We start from the raw sequence: 18,687 nt of genomic DNA on the forward strand, positions 1-18,687 counted from the left end.
TGCCATTGATTTCAGCTCCATCTCCTTATAATGTGAATACCAATCCACAACTATAAACTTCTACTCAATATTGTCCTCCTTCCCATCATTAATCTGCATTTCAATGAGCATCAAAACTGTTGACAGATTCCACTTTATGCCATTCCCATAAGAAGGGTCTTCTGAGACAAAGTCAGCCAGGCTAGCTGTCCTGGAATGACCTATCCAGATAAAAGACCAGGAGTGAAGTAGAGTGAGAACAAAAACTTCCCTGGCCCACCCTATGTAAACTTTTATCCCTACCACAACACTTCTACTTCCCTTCCTTTCTTTCTTTCTTTTCTCTCCTTAATCTCTACTGCACATTCCCTCCCTCTGGCATCTTCCTCTTCTCTCCTCTTCTCTTCCTTTTCCCTGTCTCTCTTTTGCCCATTCTTTGTCTCTCTCTTTCTCACTCTTTCATCTGTCTTCCCCAATAGATTGTAAATTCCCAAGAGAAAGGATTTTTTTTAATGTGTTTCTTCCCCTCTGTCTTACCTCCGGAGTCTAGAACAGCACCTGACTCGATGAATAAATTTATAGAATGAATGAATTAAAGACCATCTAGAAGTCCTATCAGGTGACTGCACAGCCATGCTATGCAGGGTGGTCCCTCTGCTACATGGAAAGCTTGTCCTTGTTTGTTGAAGTTGTGATTCAATGGCAATAGTGTTTTCTAGGCAAAAGCTTTCCCTGAGCATGGCTATCTCTTTAGATCTCTGATATTCCCAATACATTGCAGTGTGGGTTGTTTAAAACTCAGTGAATGGAAAACTATAAATACTTTAAGATGCCCTTCCTTATCTGAAACAGTAAAATTTAGTTGCCCATGGCAAAAATTGTCTGAGTTCATCCACCCAGATGAGGCTTTCCTCCTTGAGGATAGTCTTTTATATGCTCCATGTATGGAGACATGGTCTCACCTAAGAACAGATTTCTGAAGGAGAAGCTGTAGAGACAGAGCTTACAGACAATTCTGACAAGATGCATTCATCATTATTGTTTATATGAATGAAGTGATCACCTGTGTTCACTGAAACAAAACTAGGTCTATGATTATAGCAGCTGCTCTGGGGGGCAAGTACTCAGCAACTTCAGTTTTTCTAGACTGTGGAATTCTTCTCACTTTCCAAAGTGAGTGCATTTATCGGTATGGCTAAAAGATGCCCTTCAGCTCCCCTGGTGGAAAACTAGTATATGGAAGGGAGGATACACTTAGTTACTATGCTTGAAATTGAGACAAAAATTTATTTTCAATTTAAATAGATCCAGTGGCTTAAGGCAAAAGCTTAGGGCTTATCTTCAATTATTACCTTTTCCCCACCTCCTCCTCAGAAGTCCTGTATATCTATCTATCTATCTATCTATCTGTCTATCTATCTATATCTAGCTATCTCTCTATCTATATATCTATCTCTATCATTTATATACTTTTCGCTATATTTGCTGGTATCAGCCACATCTTTTCTCATATTACAATACCACTTCATATAACAGAGTGACTATTCACATAGAAATCAGGTAAGTCAGATATGACAATACCTCTCACACCACCCTCCTTCATATTCACCACCATCCAGTCCAATGGTCATCATTCAGTTTTTTGAACATTTTAAGTAATATTTCAACCCAACTGAAATTCTTCTTCCTGACCCCTTTATATGCTTCAGGGTTTGTTTTTTTTTTTGCAGTACACGGGCCTCTCACTGTTGTGGCCTCTCCCGTTGTGGAGCACAGGCTCCGGACGCGCAGGCTCAGCGGCCATGGCTCATGGGCCCAGCCGCTCCACAGCATGTGGGATCTTCCTGGACCGGGGCACAAACCCGTGTCCGCTGCATTGGCAGGCGGACTCTCAACCACTGCACCACCAGGGAAGCCCTATGTTTCAGTTTTAAACTCCAGGCTAATATTTGTGAGACCCAAGACTGAATTACAATAAGGCCCTTACCCTGGAGTCAACCAAACTGTGAAGTTAAGGGCACAGTCCTCCAGACCACAAAGTCTTCCCAAGACTACTGACCCCAACTGTAAGAAGTAAGGGTTCAACTACAAAGTTAAAGAGTCCATATAAGATCACTCTAATTTCTGACACCGACTTCAAGTTTTGCTGTTTCTCCAAACCACCCTCAGTTTTACTAATTTGCTAATAAGTCTTACAAAATTCAACTCATTGAAACTATTATACTCACATTTACATTTATTACAGGGAAAGGATACATTAAAGTTAGCTGTGGAAAGATACATAGGGAAGAATCCAGGAGGGTTCCAAATGGAAGTTTTCATTGTCCTCAAGATGCATTACTCTCCTGGCATGGATGACAATATCCATGCAACACTGCCAATCTGGGAAGCTCACTTGAAGCAATATGTCCAGAGATTTTATTGAGGTCTCATTACAAAAGCAGAATTGATTGATTGATTGCCCATGTGATGAACTCAGTCTCCAGCATTCCCTCTCCTGGAGGTGGGGCTGATATCACTTGGCCCAAAGCCCTCACCCTAAATGACATGGTCTTTCTGGTGTGGTCACCTCTCACTCTCAGACTATTGGGTGTGGCTGGCTGCACCCCAGTCAGATCTAAGAATGGTGATGATGATTAGAAATAAAGAGGTTTCAGTCAGGGAGATGTTAACTGAGGAGATACCCTTAAGGGTGTACCTATATAATGATCCCAGGAACAATCTGCAAGATTATTTGAGAGTAGGATACACAAGGTAGTTATAGCTGGGGTTATGGGTAAAAATAATAGTTCCCAGTGCTCCAAAATACCATCAAGCACAGTAGAAATGGCAGAATATGGCAATACTAAAGTTTCCAGCGTTTTCATGTTTTATAGAGTACAAAATTTAATTTATTGTTGAATGCAGGCAATTTCTTTGAGATAAGACTACCATAATGGACGTTTACTTAGACAAACTTCAGCTACCATTTACCGGAATTTCAAGGTTTGGAGACACAGAAGTCTCAAGGAGTTGGCAAAATGTTGTTTTGAAAGTGAGGCATATAGGTAAACTGAATTGTATTTGAAAAAAACACGGGCTATAATTCGAGGTAAAAGGTGCTGGTAGAAGCAATGACATGGTAAGTACTCCAAATATGGCTCCTTAAGTTGGATTTCCCTGCTTTGGTTAGAGGGGTAATGGACAGATGTTGACATAGTCTCTAGTGCAGGTTTCATAGGCATGAACACTGTACAGTTTTATTCATGTACCAAATCACAATTTATCTTTTCTAGAATATTTACATTGTCTAAATATTTTACTATAATAAAATTTTACAATATTTTACTATAACACTGATGGCACCACAGATGAAGATGCTGTGTATATATAAATTTGTATTCATATATCTATTTCCTTAGAACACATTTATAGTTTACTCACTTAATGAAAGAATGTGTATTGGCGTAACACATTCTTGTGCTCCTGGATAGAATGTAAATTGGTACTGTCATTTTAAGTACAATGTGATCAGTATGTCCAAAACATAGTACCAATTTTTCACATCAGGCCATGATACTCTTCTTAACCAGCCAAGAATTTAACAGTCTGATAACATTCCACTTCAACATTTATAAATGTTAACATATAATACTCAAAGTTATAAACTTTTCATTTTTCCAATTTTTTATCACTTTTATTTCTTTATAAATTTATTTTCTTTCTTTCTTTCTTTCTTTATTTTTGGCTTCATTGGGTCTTCACTGCCTCGCGCAGGTTTTTCTCCCCACCTTCTTGCGGAAGGTGGGGGTTACTTCTTGTTGCCGTGCGAGGGCCTCTCACCGCAGTGGCTTCTCCCGTTGTGGAGCATGGGCTCTAGGCACACAGGCTTCAGTAGTTGTAGCACACAGGCTCTAGAGCACAGGCTCAGTATTTGTGGCACATGGGCTTAGTTGCTCCACTGCATGTGGAATCTTCCTGGACTAGGGCTCGAATCCCTGTCCCTTGCATTGGCAGGTGGATTCTTAACCACTGTGCCACCAGGGAAGCCCCTATTTCATTCTTATGATTGGAATGTCCTTGCTTACTAAAAGGTTTTTCTCTTTTTATACATATAATGGATATTTGTATTTCTTCCTTTTTTATTGAAGCATAATTTATATATAACACTGTATTAATTTCAGATCTACAGCATAATGATTAGATATTTGTATATATTGTAAAATGACGAGAATAAGTCTCGTTAACATCCATTCTCTTATGCAGTTACAAATTTTCTTTTCTTGTGATGAGGACTTTGAAGACCTACTCTCCTAGCAGCTTTCAAATATACAATACAGTATTATTAACCATAGTCACCATGTGGTACATTACATCCCCATGGCTTATGTATTTTATAACTGGAGTTTGTACTTTTTTTTTTTTTTTTGCGGTATGCGGGCCTCTCACTGTTGTGGCCTCTCCTGTTGCAGAGCACAGGCTCCGGACGCACAGGCTCAGTAGTTGTGGCTCACAGGCCCAGCCGCTCTGCGGCATGTGGGATCTTCCCGGACTGGGGCACGAACCTGTGTTCCCTGCATCGGCAGGCGGACTCTCAATCACTGCACCATCAGGGAAGCCCTGGAGTTTGTACTTTTTGACCACCTTCATCCGTTTTATACCACCCCCTCCAGTCCCACAACCACCAATCTGTTCTCTGTGTTTATAAGCTTGGTTTTGTTTTGGTGGGTTTGGGGGGTTTTGTTTGTTTTTTAGAATCCACATGTAAGTGAGGTTATACAGTATTTGTCTTTGTCTGACGTATTTCACTTCGCATAACGCCCACAACTTTCATCCATGTTGTTACAAATGGCAAGATTTCATTCTTTTTTATGACTAAATAGTATTCCATTGTGTATGTATGTATATATACCACATCTTCTTTATCCATTCATCCATTGATGGACGCCTAGCTTGCTTCCACATCTTTGCTATTTTAAATAACGTTGCAATGAACATGGGGGGATGCATGTATCTTTTCAAATTAGTATTTTCATTTTCTTTGGATGAATACCCAGAATTGATGGAGCATATGGTAGTTCTAATTTTAACTTTCTGAGGAATTGCTATACTGTTTTCCATAGCGGCTGCACCAATTTACATTACCCTCAAGAGTGCACAAGTGTCCCTTGTTCCCCACACCCTCACCAACACTTGTTATTTTTCATCTTTTTAATAATAGAAATTCTAAAAGGTGTGAGGTGATATCCTACAGGGATTTTAATTTGCATTTCCCTGATTTTGAGCATCTTTTCATATATCTGCTGGCTGTCTGTATATCTTCTTTGGAAAAATGTCTACTCAGATTCTCTATTTTTTTTTTAATTGGATTGTTTGGGTTTTTTTGCAATTGGATTGTAAGTGTTCTTTATATTTTTTGATATTAAACTCTTATCAGATATGTGATTTGTAAATATTTTGTCCCATTCAGCCAGTAGGTTGCCTTTTCATTTTATTGATGATTTCCTTTGCTGTGATAAAGCTTTTTAGTTTGATGTGGTCCCACTTTTTTATTTTTACTTTTTTTAAAAAATTTATTTTATTGTAGTTGATTTGCAATGTTGTGTTAATTTATGCTGCATAGCAAAGTGATTCAGATATATATATATTCTTCTTCATATTCTTTTCCATTATGTTTTATCACAGATATTTAATATAGTTCCCTGTGCTGTACAATAGGATGTTGTTGTTTATCTCTTCTGTATATAACAGTTCACTTCTGCTAATCCCTACTTTTGCTTTTGCTGCCTTTGCTTTTGGTGTCAGATTAAAAAAAAAAATCATCACCAAGTTTACTGCCTATATTTATCTTCTGGGAGTTTTATGATTTAAGGTTTTATATTAAAGTCTTTAATGGGTCTTTAACTCATTGTGAGTGAATTTTTGTATCTAAGATAGTAGTCTAGTTTTATTCCTTTGCATGTGGCTGTCCAGTTTTCCCAACACTGTCCTTTCCTCTTTGTATATTCTTGGCTCATTTGTTAAAAATTAATTGAACATATATGCATGGGTTTATTTCTGGAAACTCAATTCTGTTCCACTGATCTATGTGCCTATATATTTCTTCTTTTATGAAATGCTTGTTCTTTCTCTGGCCAAATTTTTTATTGAGATATCTGGTTTTACTCATCATGTTGTATACTGTTATTTATTTACTGTTAGAGTTACATGCTCTAAACTACGTTTCTGTTTGTTATTTGTCTTTAACTTTAATATTTATGTATTTTTCAATACCATAATGTAAAATTCATAGCTATTCCGGTATATCAGTTACCACCACCTCCAGCTTAAAATTTCTTTTGTTGATACTTAGAAAAAATTTTTTTATAATTCTCAAGTATTCACTTGTATTTACTTTTGGTTTTATATTTCTATGTTTTGTTTTTAACTCAACTCTTCTGGAATTTATTTTTGTGATAATGTGACATAGAAATTTGAATTCGTTTTTTTCTTCAAAATTTACCATATTTCTTGAATCACCTGAAGAATACTTAATTTTCTGCAATTGCTTGAAAATCACTTTTTATTAATAATAAAATTTTAAATACATATGGTATAAATAAACCTTGGGCTCCTCATAACACAATCTCTTTTCCAAGATACCACTGTTAAAACCAGAAAGCTAATGAGCAATATAGAGCTTTACTCTAAATCTCCTCAAGGAGATTTGTCTCATGTAATCTCATCAAGTATCCTGCTTATTTAATAGTTCTTATATTATCCTAATGTTTCCCTTCAATGTAGATGCTTAAATTTCTCTTTGATATATTCCCATCATTCCCTGCTCTTTACAGAATATCATTCATCTGCCTGAAGAGAGTTTTGGACAATCAACTTTCATTTTTTATTTGTCAAAGGATGCATACAGGACTTACGAGAAGAAGTAAATCATTACTTGCTCTCAAAAACTTCCTTCTAAAAAATATCATAGATAATAAACACCTTTTCTTTGGTGCATATAATTGCTAACATTGTTTTCTGAGATTATTCTTTGCTTTCATTGATCTTGTACCTGTAGCATGTCATAATTATTAGGGCTTTACAATTATTTGGTGAACCATATTGTGCCAGTTCTCTCATTATTCTACTGCTTAAATTGTTTTATAATTGTCACTTGTTTGTTGTTGCAAATGGGTTTTGGAATATTTGCTTGAGGTTAATAAAGATCCATTTGGAGTTTCAGAGAAATCATATTGAATTAATTAATACACAAAGTTAAGATAATTGTGTATCTTTTTAATAATTTTCTTCCAATACATGGCCATGCTATAGCTTTCTATTGAGTTTAATCTTATTTTAAAGTCATAAATAAAATGGAAATAAAATTGATGAAAAAGATAAAAATTGACTAAGACAAAAAGTTGATAACCCTGAGCATTTTACATTGCCATTTCTATGATTTGAAGTAGAATGTGATGCGATAGCTACCTTCACAGCCTGGTAAGAGAAATTGTTTTCTTTATTCAGTCCATGCACACTGCTATTATTCAATTTAGAATAGTGACTTAGTTTTAAATCACTTTTGCTCAGTAAGACAATACTTAACCTCTCCCCAAATAATTCTCACCTTCATATTTCTGTAAAATCTGTAAAATTTTTCCTGTAAAATCAGTAATAATATTCCCACTTTTATTTCTGATTTAGTTATTTTTGTCTTCTATTTTTCTTAGCCAATCTTGCTGAAGGTTTGCCAATTCTGTTGATATTTTCAAAGAACTAAATAATAGTTTTATTGATTTTCTTTTTTTCTTTTTAAATATTATAATTTACTGACATTAATTTCCTAGTTATGACAAATGTAACAGGGTTGCGTAAGTTGTTAACATCAAGGGAAACTGGGTGAAGTGTACACATGAACTTTGTATACCATTTTGCTACATTTTATTAAGTCTAAAATTATTCCAAAATACAAAGTTCATTTTATTTTATTTTTTATTTTTTAAATTAATTTTTATTGGAGTATAGTTGCTTTACAATATTGTGTTAGTTTCTACTGTACAGCAAAATGAATTAGCTATACATATACATATATCCCCTCTTTTTTGGATTTCCTTCCCATTTAGGTCACCACAGTACATTAAGTAGAGTTCCCTGTGCTCTACAGTATGTTCTTATTAGTTATCTATTTTATACGTAGTATCAGTAGTCAATACATGTCAATCCCAATCTCCCAATTCCTCCCACCCCATCCCTTTCCCCCGTGGTATCCATACATTTGTTCTCTACATCTGTGTCTCTATTTCTGCTTTGTAAATGAGATCATCTATACCATTTTTCTAGATTCCACATATATGCGTTAATATATTTGATTTTCTCTTTCTGACTTACTTCACTCTGTATGACAGTCTCTAGGTCCATCCACGTCTCTACAAATGATCCAATTTCATTCCTTTTTATGGCTAAGTAATATTCTATTGCATATATGTACCACATCTTCTTTATCCATTCCTCTGTTGATGGACATTTAGGTTGTTTCCATGTCTTGGCTACTGTAAATAGTGCTGCTATGAACATTGGGGTGCATGTGTGTTTTTGAATTATGCTTTTCTCTGGGTATATGCCCAGGAGTGGGATTGCTGAGTCATATGGTAGTTCTATTTTTAGTTTTTTAAGGATTGGTTTTATTGATTCTCTTTATTGTTTTTCTGTTCTCTACTTTATTTACCTCTGAACTGATCTTTATTATTTCCTTCCTCTGGTAGATTTGGCTTAGTTTGTTCTTTCTGTACTTCCTTAAGGTGTAAACTTAAGTTGCTCATTTATCTTTCTTCTTTCCTAATGTAAATGTTTATAGGTATAAATTCCCCTCCTAACATTGTTTTCACTGAGTCCCATAAATTTTGTATGCTGTATTTTCCTTTTCATTTATCTCAATATATTTTCTAGTTTCTCTCATGCTTCCTTCTTTGACCCATTGGTTGTTTAAGAATGTGTTGTTTAATTTCCACATATATGTGAATGTCCCAGTTTTCTGCTGTTAATTTCTGGTTCCATTCCATTGTGGTCAAAAAAGATATTTTATATGATTTCAATCTTTTTAAATTTATTAAGACTTATTTTGTGGCCTAATATGATTTATCCTGGAAAATATTCCATATGTTCTTTTCCTTCTTTCTTAACCCCTCAATTCCCCTTTCTTTTATTACTTTTAAGATGCAATCAAGGCTATAATCTTTATTTATTGCATTTCTTCTTTTAAAAGGAAAAAAATAACATATATACATGTTATTTTCAAGTATATTTTTCTAGGCTGTATTTTTCAAAATATTCTTAAAAGTATGGCCAAATAATTTTTTTAGTGATGCATTCTCCTGCCAGAGCTCCACTTGTTTTTAAGGAATTGCTGAAGAGGTAGTAATGACTAGGTCCACTTGAAAAATAAGCAGTCTAAATTTTCAAGTCAGAAAAATATGTTAAGTTCACAACACCTAAATGTACTGATTATGCTTTTGTTGAAAGCAAATAGATCTCCAGGCATAATTTCATTGTGTCTCTATCCTATATTATTTCAAGTGAGGTAAAATTAAATAAAGTACACTGTAAGAAAAAAAGTAAGCACTATGACTCAGTCTTGAATCAGAGTTCATATGTAAATTATAAAGATGTATTAATCAGCTAAATATAAGGGGAACTTCAAGTGTTTTAAATTTTAGATCATGATAATTAAATAAATATTTTTTTCCCAGAAGTGCCTTTAGTTGCTTTTATGGAATTTTACACACATGGCTAAAGTTTCTTTTCAGTAGCAATTTATATTTTCTACCACTAGATAAATAGAAAGGCTTAGGGTTTTCACGTCTCTAGTTTTATTATTTACACATTGCACCTGCATATTTTACTCATGAAAACTGAAGTGTTCAAAAAGAAATATGCAAAATAGATCTGATGACAACTGATTTTGTTTGAAAAGATCATATGCCATAATCCCTTAAGTAACCTCTCAGTCAAAGGCCAAAACAATACAAGATTCTGATGCTGTGTTGTATCAGAATTCAACACATTTTAAAAACATGTTGCACTCTCTTTCTCTTTGTGGTATTCAAAATCACTGCAAATTCCCCTGCAAGTATTTATAAAAATATTTGATCATTAGAATTCAGTTCACATAGCAACAACTTTGTAAAAGAAAGTGATAGAAAATTGGGTTCATTTGAACAATTGTAGTAGGCATAATGGTATCTCCTTATCATTATCCCTATACTTCCCTATTTTCTAGCACATAAAATATAATCTTTAATTGAATTTTCCATAGGTAGACATAGCTATTAAATATTCTCTATGTATTTATCACCATCTATCCAACTGGTTATATAAATTATACTTTAAAAGACACAAATTTACTTTTAATATGTATCTATTGGTTTCATAAATCCTACTTATAATTAAATTGTCATCCAGCTGAGGCCGGGACACAGAAAAATATGAAACAGCTTAATGAGCTTTCTCTAAGCCATTGTCCACCAGTTTAAAAAGCAGTTCAGTCTTGTATACATGAAGGAAATACTTCTTTAGACCTACTATAAACTATGGATTTATAGTTATAATTAATTTTTTCATTGACTTTTCTATTGTACTAATGACCCTGCTGTGATTCAGGATCTGCTTTTAGAGGTACTTTCATCAGACATTTTTCAAAGTATATTTGCATATCTTAATTCAATTACATTAAAATTATTTTAAGTCTAAACTGCATCTTTTAGTTCTTTTTTTTCCCCTTCTAATCTGAATCATTCGGCCCTTGTTTGTATAAAAATCCATGCTGACTTTTTCATTTTTTCCTTGTTTATGATTTGAGAACTAACTTTGATTCACCTAATTAAAACTTCTGTGAAGGACAAAACAGAAAATGACTGCCAGGAGGCAGTCTGAAGTTATTTGAAATGATTTGAACATCAATGCTCTAACTTTCCACAGCACCCTCAAGTGTTTGCAGACCCAAGTAAACAAATTGCATGATCTTTCTCAACTATAATTAGTATTCAGTTATACTATACTCCGGTGTCTTAGTGAGCCTATCTGACATACTGCCATTCTAAGATGTTAGCAAAAATAATCCAGATGATAGGCTCTCTGTAGGTAAATATTGTTAGGATGGGTAAATAATGTTACGATGGAAAAAAGGACTTTAAAAGAAAGTAAGCAAGATAAAAGAGATTGCCATCTTTACTACTAGTTAGAAAAGAAAAAGGAAAAGGAGTAAAGATAAGAGGAGAAATGTAGGCTAACATAAACAATAAATAAAGGAATAGAGCTAAGTCCCAGAAGGATGTTGATAGAAATGAAAGTAGAGATTTTAAAAAAATGTAAATCTCGAGCTATTGCTTAATTTTCCTGTCCATATATAGCTTATTTCCTTCTATGAAACAAGTTCTGCAGTATTGCTGAGTGAGTAAGCCAAATGTAAATGAGACTATTGAAGCATATACAGAGCCTAAGAGGTGAGAAAATGTTATGCTAATAATCAAAGAGGTCTCCAAAGGTCTGGGGAGAAAAGTACATAAGGGCCAAGATGGAGTTACCCATTTGGTCTCTGGGATTTGTTAGAAATTATACTAATATTTTAAAAAATCGGATTCCTAATACTTTTTAAAATGTCTGTTTACGTGAAGTGAATAACATGTTTTTCTATGATAGCATTTCATAGTATAATTCTTTAGACCTATAATAAATATTTATTATATCCATTATATCAAACAGGCGTATCCCTGCTATTAGACATTTAGAAACATTTAATTTGGTGAATTTTTAATGCAAGCGTGAAGAAATTGTTGAAAAGTTGGTTCTAAAATAACAACCATTTCACTGTGTTAAATACACATTGAATTATGGGCTCGTGAATATCTAAACCTTCCTAAGACATAATATAGCTGTGGATTTATTTTGTATTGGGAAATGCTTTTTTATTTGGATAACAAATGTAGTGAAATATACATGTAGAGATACACACATATTTTATTCAGTTTATGTCAGTCAAAATTCTGATAGTTTTAATTTGGGGTATACCTGGCTTTGTGTATCATTTCTTAACTTAATAACAATTATAGTAATTGCTCCACAGTTGACATTCATAAAAGACAAACACTAGATAAAAAATAGCTGATGCATTCATTTGAACTTCCTTAATCATTAAAGTGGATCAACTGCATAGATAATATAATCTATTCAAGTTTGAACATTCATTTTAATTCAGGTTTAAACATTCTCATGTCTAATGGCCATATTACATGTAAGAAATTTATTATGAAAAAAATACATGAAAACCTAGAATTATCAACTCAGCTTTATTTTCACCTTGCTAAAGAACACAACAAAAACATTATCATTAAAAAGCAATACACTTTTGTTCCATAAATCGTGTTTCTCACGTAACCAATTGTGCTGTTTATTTTCTTCCTTCATAATTGAACTACAAATTCTAGCTTGTGTCAGTCAGCAAGCAACAAGTCATAATTCTATATTTTTTAACTTCTTTAACTTAATCCCAAGACACACTTCTGATCCGACTCAAGTGACCAAAGACTTAACTACTCTGTGAATGCTTATCCTTAAGGAGTGAAATTTGAAAAACTTCTGGGCAACTAAAGTAAAGGAAGTAATCAAGATAACCTTTACCTTATCACAAAAGTTTTTTATTATATAGAAATAATATTTGTACAATTTAAACCCACATTCATATATATATATATTCATAGATTAAAATAGACAAGAAAATTCAATTTGATCTAGAAATATTCTATCAGGATCTTTAAAAAATTATACAGATGACTATTATTTTGTATAACATAGAGATTTAGAAATTACTTCCTTCTTACATAGTCAATTGTCAGAAGTCATATTTTACATGTGTGATTTTGTTTTCTTCCTAGAAGCAGATACTAAGATTAAAAAACTTGAGTGCAAATAATCATTTTGGAGTACAAATGTCACTGGTGGAGATGTGAGAAAACCATAGGAAAAAAAGGCAGTCATAACAGGTGCATTTCTGTCATGGTGGGCTAATGGAATTTAATCCACTGGGGAAACTCTAAAAAGTGGTATAAAATCACACTTTAAAATTCTCTCACTTATGAGGCGAGGCAGTTGTGTATTTATTCCTCAACTCCCAGAATGATGTGAATCCCCTGATCATTCCCAGAACTAAGAGTGCACAGAGAACAGCCTTCTGTGCTTCCAGAAAGTGTCCTGAGGTACCAGGATGCGGAGATTGACATTTGGAAACTAGTCATAATATAGGGAACTACTTGCAGGATTGGGAAGGGCATGGCAATAAATGTCTTCACTTTACATTGTTCAGGTCTTCCTCAGGCCCTACATTAAATGCACAGTTCTATTAATGTCACTGCTTCTTAAAGGTTGGTCACGATTTTTTTTAAAAACAAAAACAACAACAAAAACCAACAAATTGCAAGATGATGGTAGGAAGCCTTGCTGCTGTAATTGGTCCTGAGGCTGACCACAGCCGGTATTCTTTATATCCCTCTTCTACGTCTCATACTAGATTTCTCACAACTTGAGTCAGCACTTCAGCTAGCCAGGAGTGCCTGTCCAGGGTGATAAATCATACTTTCGTGCCTGAGAATTCTGATACTTTGGTTACAATATCTTTGTCAGATTGTGTTTCCTACAATTGCCATGTAAGGTTTTGACTCAATAAGGGCCCTAAGGGGAACCCTAAGGAATCTCCTTAACTCCAGACATACTTCTCCCTGTCCCATCACACAGCAGCCACCCCACTGCCTCATGATAAATGTGGTCAGTTATCCCTGCCAGTATAGTAACTCCGTTTCTGTTCCTTGTTTTACTGGCATGAGGGACTCAACATAACTTAGTTGGATCAATAATTTCAAGTTTAGTGGAATCCTTAATATGTTCTCGTGTAAACATGTCCCTCCCCTCAGAACCAGGACCTCTAGTGCAGAGGCCAAAAGTTGCTCAATGAGGCAAAAATTAATCAATTGTGTCCCTGAGAGCAATGGTGAAAGGGCACTCACACAAAGGTATTCTATCTATCAGGAGTATTAAGAGTATTAGGCTCACAGAATTTCTTGGAACTGTACTTATTGTTGCATCATCTTCACCATATTGCTGATTGCTTTTCTAAGGTGCTGTTCATAATCTTATTACAATAAATCAATTTGTTAGCCCATGAGTAGACTTGCTGGCCAAGCCACTGCAGACAGACAAGGAAAACACTTAGCCACACCCAGGTCAAAGCAAAAATTGCATCAAGCAAAGTTAAGCAGGACAAAAAGAGCTTATTCAAGACTATTACAACAGGGAAGGAGACCGAATTCAATTCCACTGAAACTAAAGATGGGAAAGACTTTAAGCACTGGGATGAGCTAGTGGAAAAGTATTGGAGGACTTTGGGGGTAGGGTTGATCAATGGTATGCGTCCAACACATGGAGCTTTTCCTGAGTTTGCAAATCTTCTTCTCTTTAATTATGCTATTTGTGTTTGCTAAGTGTTTCCTCACGAAGTTAGGCTCCTACCCTCCCTCAGAGACTAGGAAATAGGGGTGTTATCTCCTTTTGATGTTTACATTTCAAAGAGATGGTTTCCAGGTCCTTGAGAAAGACATTTCCTGAGCTATAAAACTGGCAAGAGGTTAGAAGCAGATTTACATACATTTCAAAGGAACAGAACAAGAATTTACAGTTGAAGTTTCTGAAGTAAATGCTCTAAGAAAAGCCAGGTCAGTGGTCTATAGTTTGAAGAAACTTGTCCAAAGCTTCGTTAAACTGAGGGGAAGTTTAAAGTCATCTTGGTTACCCAGAATATGTATCAATCCAGCACGGAGATAATTATTTACCCTTCCAGGATGAAAAGGATCCAAAGTAACCAGTCTATCCTATGGTGGCTAGCTAAGCTGCTCAAACGATGGTGCCTTACCAAGGGCTTAACTTTAGTCTCTATTGCTAATTGGTTGAGCACTCAGCCGTCACCTATTATAGGTTCAGTGAGAGGGAGTTCTTATTGTTGGGCCCTGGCATATTAGCAAGCCTGCTATTATGGCTATTCCTTTCATCACAACCAAGCGTTAAGCACTAGAAGGACTAAGGACAGAACATTTTTGTTGTTTTCTATTTTGCTGTTGTTATTTGTTTTTTGGCTTATTTGGTATTTTAGCAAATGTTACAATTAATAAACATGTGATATATATTTGCTCATTTATGCAGGCCTATCTATAGGACTAACTTTTACCTGAGTTGTTTGGTAAATTATGCTTATACTAATAATTTTGTAGACAATTGTGATCAATTTTATTAAGCTAATTTTAGGGATGGAGGTGTTTCAAAACTGATGACAGTTGCTTTAAGGGCTATGTTTTTATTCTGTTCACTTTGATACCTGGGGAATAGATTTTTCCAAGTCCCAACTCAATATACAGAACCTGCCCACTCTTGGCATTCCTGGACTCCTAGGATTTGTATCAGAGTTCGCAACAGAGTTTAATTAATTAATTAAATAATAACACAATAGAAAGACATGCACATGCGTGACGACTTCATGGTCAAGGATTTTTTTTTTAATGTTTTGCAACTTTCTTCATAGTAGCCTAAACTCAGAATAACCCAAATGTCCATAAGCAGTTGAAGGGATATGTAAATTTGGGGATATTAATAAATAGCCATGAAAATATATGAAGTAAAGTAAAACCACTCAAAGACGGGGATGGGTCACACAAACATTATGTCAAGTAACTGAAGTCAGACTCATATAAGTACATGCTACATGATTCTATGAAGATAAAGTACAAAGCAGCCAAAACTACTATATCGTGTTAGAATTCAGGATAGTGTTTATTTTAGAGAAAGAAAGAGGGGGTTGTAATTGGAGGGGGACATGAAAGGGACTTTTAGAATGCTGGAAAAGTCCTGTTCTTGAACTGTTTGTGATTACAGAGGCATTTGTGAAAAGAATCCTGAAGCTGTATGACTGTGTCCTATATACTTTACTGTCTGTATGTTACGACTCACAATAAAAAAAAAAAAGAACAAAAAAATTAAGATCTCACAGTTGTGCATGAAAATCATTATACCCCAAAACATAATTAAACTTTTCTCAGTACTTTGTAAAAATTTTACTTTGTAAAAACAACAAAGAAAATTGTTTTACGTGAATTTTTCTTTATTCACCAAAAAGAACATATTATATTGTTAGAGGATAAAATGAAGGGGTATGAAAAAGTTTTCCTGATATATTAACTTTTATTAATTAAATGTTCTTTTTGATACTTTAATTTCTTTTTACTGGTCACTGAGATCTTTTTATTTTGCACACAGAACCACTAAGGATCTTGCCTGTGGACACCTCAGAGGTTGCACTGTAGATTCTCATGGCTCCAGACAGTTGGTGGAAAGAAAGATGAGAAAAACTATGATTTGGGTCAATGACATGATTACAGAGCTAAGGTTTCCAACAGAGTTTCAGATGGTCAACTTGGCTTCTGAAGCAGTTCTAAGGAAGCAGTGAGAGAACATCACAGGGATAATAGAAGGGCATTAACTACCAGAAGCCCCTACATGTATCAACTGAGACCTTGAACTATCTGCGTAAACATCAGAAGCAGGGTTCTAGCCAGCCAACTAGTGACTGAAAGGCTCAGGTGCTCACCTGACCAGAACTTACTTGGCTACCCGGTTTCTGAACTACTTGCTAGCAGATTTAGCCTTGCTGCCCAGTTCTTCTTCAATTATGAGGATCTGGTTGTAGTTGGCCAAGCACTGGGTTAGGCATGGTGCACCAGTCTTGATCTGCCCAGTTCAGGGCTCCACCATCAGGTAAGCAATGAAGATAATTTCGGTTATGAGTTATGAGACACCACGATGCCCCACCCATCGGACTGAGCCAGTTTGCACACCTGAAGAGAATTGGCCAGGGAGCCGATCTGCTACACTTTGAGCAGGAGGCAGTTGCATGATTTCTCACCCACGGCCTTGGAAATCTGCTTCAGGATGGTCACTGAGAGATTTTCCCCCACCACCTGGATTCCTGTACTAGCAGTGAACTTCTGCCAAGCTTCCCAGTCATCTTGGTCAAAGAGATCTTGAATAGACACCAATGGGTAGTCCTTGATGAAGGAATTGTACAGGTCGAACAACTGGTCAGGTATGGCGTACCTGCTGAGATCATTGGGAGACTTGAAGTCCAGGTCACACTTCCCTGACCTGAGGAATTCAGAGGCAGCCAAGTCCACGGCAATGACAACCTCATCGGTGTAGCCAGCTATCCTGATCTCATTCTTCAGCAACTCCAGAGCTTCTTTCTTCTTCAGGAGCAAACCAGCCTTCATCCCCCACATTGGTGTCATCTTTCCCATATTTCTTCTTGATGACATTCTTCGGGTTGTGGTAAACCTCTGCTCCAATGTGCATGGCTTCCCTGAAGTTTGCTTCACCAACAGGGAGGATCAGAGAGTCTTGCATGGCCAGCTTGTTGCCAGCATGAGAACCATTGTCGATCACACTGAAGGCTGGAATGGACAAGATGACTTCAGAGTTGTCAGTCAAGTCAGAAATTTGGAGGTACAGGGGCACACTTTATAAAAAAACCTAGCCTTACAGACAGCCAGGGTCCCTCCCAAAATGAAGTCAGTACTATATTTAGATTTATTTTCCATTTCATTCATCTCTATCATCCATTTGTCAGTCTTCTACTTGTTCCAAATGCTCAGTTTACATAATTCCTCTGATCTACAAATATAATACATTTACCTAAAATTTTTATCTGGTAATTGTAGTGGATTGAATAGTGTCCTCTCAAGATTCATATCTAACCAGAACCCCAAAATGTAACCTCATTTGGAAATAGGGTTTTTGCAGATGTAATTAATTAAGATGGAGTCATACTGGATTAGGCTGGGATCTAAATCCAGTGACTGATGTCCTTAAAAGGAGGACACATCAAAAGAGACATACAGAGGGAAGAAGCCTATGTGAGGACAAAGCAGAGATCAGGGTGATGCAGTTACAAGCTAAGGAATGCCAAGGGTCGCAGGGTCCACCAGAAGCTAGGAGGAGGAAAGGAAGGAGTTATTCCTAAAGCTGTCAGACGAAACATGGTCCTACTGACACCTTGATAATGGATTTCTAGCTTCCAGGACTGTGACAAAATAAACGCCTGAGGTTTTAAGCCACCAAGCCTAAGGTTTTAGAGAGTAATGTTTCCACAAAGGAATTTAACAATAATTTTATTAAAATCAGAAGTTGTAATTTTCATCTGACTATCCAGATCCCCTCATATCACTGCAGAAAAGTTTATCGTATTGGTAAATTACCGATCTTAATTTCAAAATAAAGTGTGCTTCTATCCTATCACGGCAGGGAAAATTATGTCTAGATTTTAAGACGTGGTTTGTGGGGCTTCCCTGGTGGCGCAGTGGTTGAGAGTCCGCCTGCCGATGCAGGGGACACGGGTTAGTGCCCCGGTCCGGGAAGATCCCACATGCTGCGGAGCGGCTGGGCCCGTGAGCCATGGCCGCCGAGCCTGCGCGTCCAGAGCCTGTGCTCCGCAACGGGAGAGGCCGCAACACTGAGAGGCCCCGCGTACCGCAAAAAAAAAAAAAAAAGAAAAAAGACAAAAGACGTGGTTTGTGACTTTTAGTTTCAAATTTGCTGTGTATTTACATAATTAATTCACAGAGTTCCCAAGAAAGAAAAAAAATGAAACAAAACATTATGTTGTTC

At 35.9% G+C, this 18,687-nt stretch overlaps 1 pseudogene; it reads right to left on the reverse strand.

The window, feature by feature from the left end:
- Positions 1–16,626: 16,626 nt before the first annotated feature.
- LOC136123325 (alpha-enolase pseudogene) lies at positions 16,627–17,672 on the reverse strand (annotated as a pseudogene).
- Positions 17,673–18,687: the final 1,015 nt, after the last annotated feature.

The sequence above is a fragment of the Phocoena phocoena genome, chromosome 5 (assembly GCF_963924675.1).
Source record: "Phocoena phocoena chromosome 5, mPhoPho1.1, whole genome shotgun sequence".
Taxonomy (NCBI): domain Eukaryota; kingdom Metazoa; phylum Chordata; class Mammalia; order Artiodactyla; family Phocoenidae; genus Phocoena; species Phocoena phocoena.